Below are 6000 nucleotides of genomic sequence, written 5' to 3' on the forward strand. Positions count from 1 at the left end.
GCAGGTTCATGGCCCAGGGAAACCCGGTGAGGAGGGTTTGTCTACATACCCCATGGGGTTGGCCCAGCAGGACTGGTTTTTCCATAGCTAATGGGGAATGTGTTATCACAGCATCTCAGAGAGGGTGACTCAGGCAGGAGGAGTCTGGGGTTGATGAGCACAGAGGTGAAGAGCACATGCTCAGTCACACAGGTTTGGGGGCACATCCTGGTGGCACTGTTCAGTTGGGTGCCCTTGACCAAGGCATTCCCTTGATGTCATCTTCCGCTTCCCTAAAATAGGATAATACTGGAACCTGCTTGAGAGTATTGTTAAGATTCTGTGAACTCTCACATAGCAAGTACTCAATGAAAGGAAGCTGTTCATTATTAACGACAGTCATGATTTGGGAGGCAGCTGGGAGCCAGGCATACTCAGCGCTGGCAGCGGAAGGAGCGGACTTCCCAGGATCTCATGCTCTCTCACTATATAGTGGGACCCTGCCAAAGCAAGTCCTCACCCAGGGAGAACAAACCCATACATAACTCCAATATCCAACTGGGTGCCGTGGTCAAAAGGGCACAAGGGCTGGCATCTGTCTTTGACCAGCCAGGTCAGCACTCTGTCTTAGGGAAGAGGAATGCCATTGATTGCTTTTCATAAGCAAACTTATCACCTCAAGGCCAGAGTGGCTGCCTGCCCAGAGACCAAATCTTGAATAGAGGAAAGAATTCTGGCTGGTTTGATGATGGCCTAGAGGCAGAGCTTAAGACATCTGCAACAAGACACTTCACTCACCATCCTAAAGATGACATAAGTAGCTACATGTATGGAGAGAATGTAGGTTGCGTTTTGGAGTATAAATTCCTGTCAAACTGAGTTCCCAGAGGAATGTGTGTTTCTTGTAGGGTTTACTGAGGAAATAGGACATAGAAAAGGGAAGGCTTGGGATGAACACAGTTGGGGGTTCAAATCCTGATTTTAGCTGTGTGACCTGACTCTTCATCAGTTTCTACACACCCAGGATGGGAGTGAGAGGATGTCACTTGCAGAAGGGCTGAGGCAAAAGCAGCTGCAACAGCAACTTTGAGACGACATTCCATACCAAGCACCATTTCAGCCCGTTACATGTATTCACTTAGACAATGCCCACAACATCTAGGGGAAAAGTTTAGTAATATCTCTGTTTATAGTTGGAGAATGTGAAACAGAGGGTTTGAGAAACTTACCTAAGGTCACACAGCTAGCAACTGACTGAGCCAGGCTCCTGAAACCACAAGCCCACACCTTCCCCACTGAGGAATGCACACACTTTAACAGGAGGAAAATGCTTCCATCAGGGTGGAAGTAGTAGTTAATGAATATTGACTATTCTGATTTTATCATTAACTCATAGCATAGTACATAGTATCTACAAATTCTCCTCAAGAAGGAATATCCATAGAACATTTTTCTAAATTTTGGTAAACAAGATGTATGAGGAATGGTGAAATAATCCTGCATCATTTCATTAACCCTTCACTGGCATCACCTCTTTGGATGATACCGTGAGGACAGCAAGCCTGGGAAGTTTGCCCTGTGTATAAAGATCCCCAAGTAGTGTGGCTGAGTAGACAGCAAGTTACCTTGTACGTAAGTGCCTGTGCCCCTAAGTCAACCAGCATGTGTTCAAATTTGGGTTCCATCTCTCCCTTGTACCCTCTGAGTCTCACATTTCCCATTTTCAAAAGCAGGAATAGTCAGCATCACCATGAAATGAGGACATCTAAGGAATCCTTTAAACATCCCCTAAGTTCTCAGTAAAAGTCCACTGCAGTATTGCTATCATCTCCCTGCCCTCACAGTCCAAGAAGTCAGGAGAGAGTTCAAGTCCCAGTCTCTGGATACTTAATGTCATTCTCCTTCCATTACACAACTTTGCATATGGACATCTTTCTCCTCAGAAGATCCTCAGGACTCTGGCTTCACTCCTAATTCAAGCACCTATTTTCTTTCGAACAAGTCATATTTTAAAGTCTGGGAATGAAGAATTGCACAAGTGAGTAGAACAAGATAAGGAGTGCATTAAAAAATAGAATCACAGAACAACCTGAGGATCAGAAATAAAATCAGCAGTTCCTTAAATCAAGCGGGGCCAGGGCTGGTGCCAGAAAGGCTTATCACACATTACAATGAAGAACACAGAAGAGCAAGATGGGACCCATAAAACCACCGGCGTGTAGAATACTGCCAAGGGCTGCGTGCCTGCCAAGGAGGAAGTGTCACCAGGCTGGAGTCTAATGCAACGCGCTGCAAAGCAAATCGTCTGGGTGTTAATTAAAGTGTGTAAGTTGATTCTTGAGGTAGATGCCTGGGAGAAGGAATCCTGTAGAGAAGTCTCTTCCTCTCACAGATTTCTTTTGGAACTGTGGATTTTATGCAAGCAAAAATCTCCAAAACGAACACACCTCCCTGTGTATTCTCTGCTCCTCCTTGCTGGCAGGCCCAGGTACTTGTAAAGCAAGAGATTTATGGCACATCACTGTCCTCCAGAATCCACTACAACCCCACGGGCAGCTATTCCCATGCCATTTTATAGAGGAAAAGCATGAGATGTGGAGGCACTAAGGGACATGCCCACAGTGGCAGAGAACGATAGAGCCCATAGAAACTTAAGACCCCTTGCTCCTAGTGATGGGCCTGTTCCCATCCAGCAAATGAATGACACTCCAAAATAGCAAAGGGCATGTGAGCAAAGGCTGGTGGCTCATTTGAATGAAAGACTTGATGAAGCAGGGCGGGAAGCAAACACTCTCAGCTTTCTGAAATGTCATTGTCCCTACAAGTATCCCAGGCAGAGCCAAGGTCAATACGCTATGTCCAGAAGACGGCTGGGCTGAGTCATAGGCAGTGAGTGCTGCTTATCAAGACTGGCCAGCAGAGCCGGCCTTGTCATACCTTGCTGTTTCTCAGGGAATGAAATTCACCTGATGCCATTTATGATTTTTCCCTTCTTTATTCCAAGAATGCCCCTTGAACACTTGAAAGCTCAGATGCTATTATACTTCACCTTCTAGACCAAGAGGTTTGCATCCATATGGGAGATTGAGTCGAGGTGTTGGATAAGAAGGAGGCAATGATATCTCCTGACCCCTTGTATTATTTATTCACTCAACAAACATTAACTCAGGCCCTGTTACTGGGAGACCTAAACCCTGGGGACCCAGTAGTGTCCAGCAGGCAGAAGACATGCAAGGTCCCTACCCTCATGGAGTTCTATTGGGGAGACAGACAAACAAGAGAACCAAATTTCAGATTGACATCAGTGTAATGACTGTAATCAGCACAATAAGGGAATGTACTCAGGGATGGCAGTGGCCAGTCTACTTGCCATCCTGGTATCTAGGAAGCCCTCTTAAACAGGCCAATCTGAGCTGCAGCCTTACTGAAGGGAGAGATCCAATTACAGGAAGAGCGCAGGGGGTGTGTGCCAAGGAGAGGGAAAAACCACAGGTCCTAAGGAGGGAAAGTACAGAGGCAGCCAGTGTTGCTGGCTTACCTCCAACTGAGGGGCCATGTAATAGGTGAAGTTTGGAAATAGGGAATGGTTGGCAACATGAGAGATGTGGTAAATTGTTTGGGGGCGGGGGTGTTAGGTTTAATTCTAAGTGGCCACAAGGCATTGGCTCTCAAATGCATTCCTGTCCTCTGGTGTTTTAAGGCCCAACTCCGTTGTTCAGCTGTAGCCTCTGAATCCTTAATGACACTGACCTTCGAGATTACATATTGCTGACAGTGGGCTCTTAACAGTCTCTAAATCCACAAGACGGGGCTATTGAGGCCTGAGAAGTAGAGACTGTTCTACATTAATTCCTGAACATGGCAACAGGAGATGGAGGCTATCAGATGGAGAAAGCCTCTTTGCAAAGCCTCTGCGCAGTCGGTTGCGCCTCACCTCTGCTCACTTTGAATCTAAAAGACCTTCGGCTAAATATGCCCTCATGGATAGAAGTCAAGAGCATGCACTCGTTTCAGCAAACCCTGGTTTGGCTCGGGTAACCTTCCTGACCCTCAGCCTCCTCACCACCAACTGTAGATAATAACCAACACCTGCTGTATGGACTGCACCAAGATGAAGTCTTCATCGTCATGCTTTGTAAATCATAAGCTCTCAGTAAGCTCTTGTCCTATTTTTATTCATCACCATCAAAAACTCAATTCTCTCACTCTCACTCTTCCTCACACAATGTACATCTTTCAAAACGCTGTGCAATGGTTTGGTAAGCTTTCGGAAAAAGGTCCTGAAATATTACAGGTAATGACCAATGCCAGTATATTATGGACTCTCTGTACAGGTAATTCATTCCAAGCTCTAGACAGCAAAGGCAGAGGTTGTCTGCTCATCAGAGCATGAGAAAAGCCGAGGCTACATTGAGCAACCATCATCACCATCTGCAGTTGCCCTCATGACCCAGTCAGCTGCACACACAGGACCTTCCAGTGTGAGCAAAGAGCTCCCCAAACAAAGCAATGAGGTTCCATGGGACCCCCAGCTGCAGGTGGTTGGTGGTAGGCATGGCTGTAACACCCAGAATACAAAGGCTGAAGCCTCTGGAGCAGCCTCAGAGGGTACCTTGGAAGCAGCATCCTAGCTCCAGGCCAGCAAGCAGGAGGGAGCGCTAAGACAAGTCCCCCTGCCCCCACAGTCTTTGCATCAGCAGGGTCCTTACCTCCTCTCTGGGAGCTGGCATGCCTTGGGCCCTTCTAGGTTTCCTCTTCTGGGGAGGGAGACTGGGCTGAGACACCTCCAAGTATCCCCTCAAACAGGCATCACAGCCACCGAGAGAGCTTCCTTCTCCTCCCTGGCTGGGCAGGCAGCCTCAATCCTTTCCGAAGCCTGGCCTTCGGTGGGGCACACCTGAACACAATTCCTCCACCCTATTTCCTTCTCTCCCGCCTGCTGCAGAGACCTGCTCAGCCCCGCCCTCCCCAGGCCTCGCTGCTCCTCTCCCAAGCCCTGCATCTCCACCCTGCTCTCCAAGGAGCCCTGGCAGGGCTGGTCTAACCGGCTAGGAGCCCAGAGCAAATCCTGGAGAGGCTGCTAGCTGGGGGCTGATTGGCCTGGTCCCTACCAGCCTGACTCCCACCCCTGCAATTTATTTTGACAGAGAACCCCTGGCTTAGTTAGAGCCAGCACTTAGGACTTTGGTCTAGCTGAGGGAAAATGGGAAGTATTCATTTTCTGGTGATTAATTTTTAAACTGTAGGAATCTGAAGGTCAAATGTCAAGAGATGGGGCTTCTGTCCTAGCCAAAGAGCTGCTTCTCTCTCTCTGAGACTTGGCTAGATCACATCCCTACTTTCAGGGCCCAGCTTTTCCCAAATCAGGGCAGCATCTACCTTTATTCTCAGTAGAAGAGTGAGGGAGAGGACCTGAGAGCCAAGCTGAAATCTGCCCATCAGGCCAAAATGAGATTTTATTTCTTCCTCTGTGAAGCACTGGGGAGATCAGCAAGGAAAGTTTAACAATGCACCCCATGTCTGTTATTAAAAAGCTCTTTGTCATTCTAGTTAATTGCTATTCCACTGAATCCACAGGTGGTTTTAACATAAGGCACTAAATGATCCTTGAAGAAAAGGCATCATTATTCAGGTCCTAAATCTAAGCATTTGGGATTTTATTTCCCTACCTTGGCAAGTATTTTGTCTCTCCAGATGAGAGGTTTGCAGAATTTAGGATTCATAGGAATTATCCAAGTGTTAAAAATGCAATTTCTGCATGAAATGTTCAGATTCCAGGAAGACTTGGGAATACTTACTTAAAAATTTTATCTTGGGTGATTCTGATGTGCGTGGTCTGGCACCTGAACTTGAAGGAATGTAAGTTTGCTGCTGCTGCTGCTGCTAAGTCGCTTCAGTCGTGTCCGACTCTGTGCGACCCCAGAGACGGCAGCCCACCAGGCTTCCCCATCCCTGGGATTCTCCAGGCAAGAACACTGGAGTGGGTTGCCATTTCCTTCTCCAATGCATGAAAGTGAAAAG

The 6000-nt window shown here is 47.4% G+C and overlaps 1 protein-coding gene across 1 annotated transcript in view; it reads right to left on the reverse strand.

The window, feature by feature from the left end:
• Positions 1–5754, reverse strand: part of LOC129637612 (phospholipid-transporting ATPase VB-like) — a 379551-nt gene extending 373797 nt beyond the window's left edge. The window contains exon 1 of the mRNA XM_055561831.1: positions 4689–5754. The gene's annotated coding sequence lies outside the window, so the exon portion shown is untranslated. The remainder of the gene's footprint in view (positions 1–4688) is intronic.
• Positions 5755–6000: the final 246 nt, after the last annotated feature.

Source organism: Bubalus kerabau, chromosome 1 (assembly GCF_029407905.1).
Source record: "Bubalus kerabau isolate K-KA32 ecotype Philippines breed swamp buffalo chromosome 1, PCC_UOA_SB_1v2, whole genome shotgun sequence".
Classification (NCBI taxonomy): domain Eukaryota; kingdom Metazoa; phylum Chordata; class Mammalia; order Artiodactyla; family Bovidae; genus Bubalus; species Bubalus kerabau.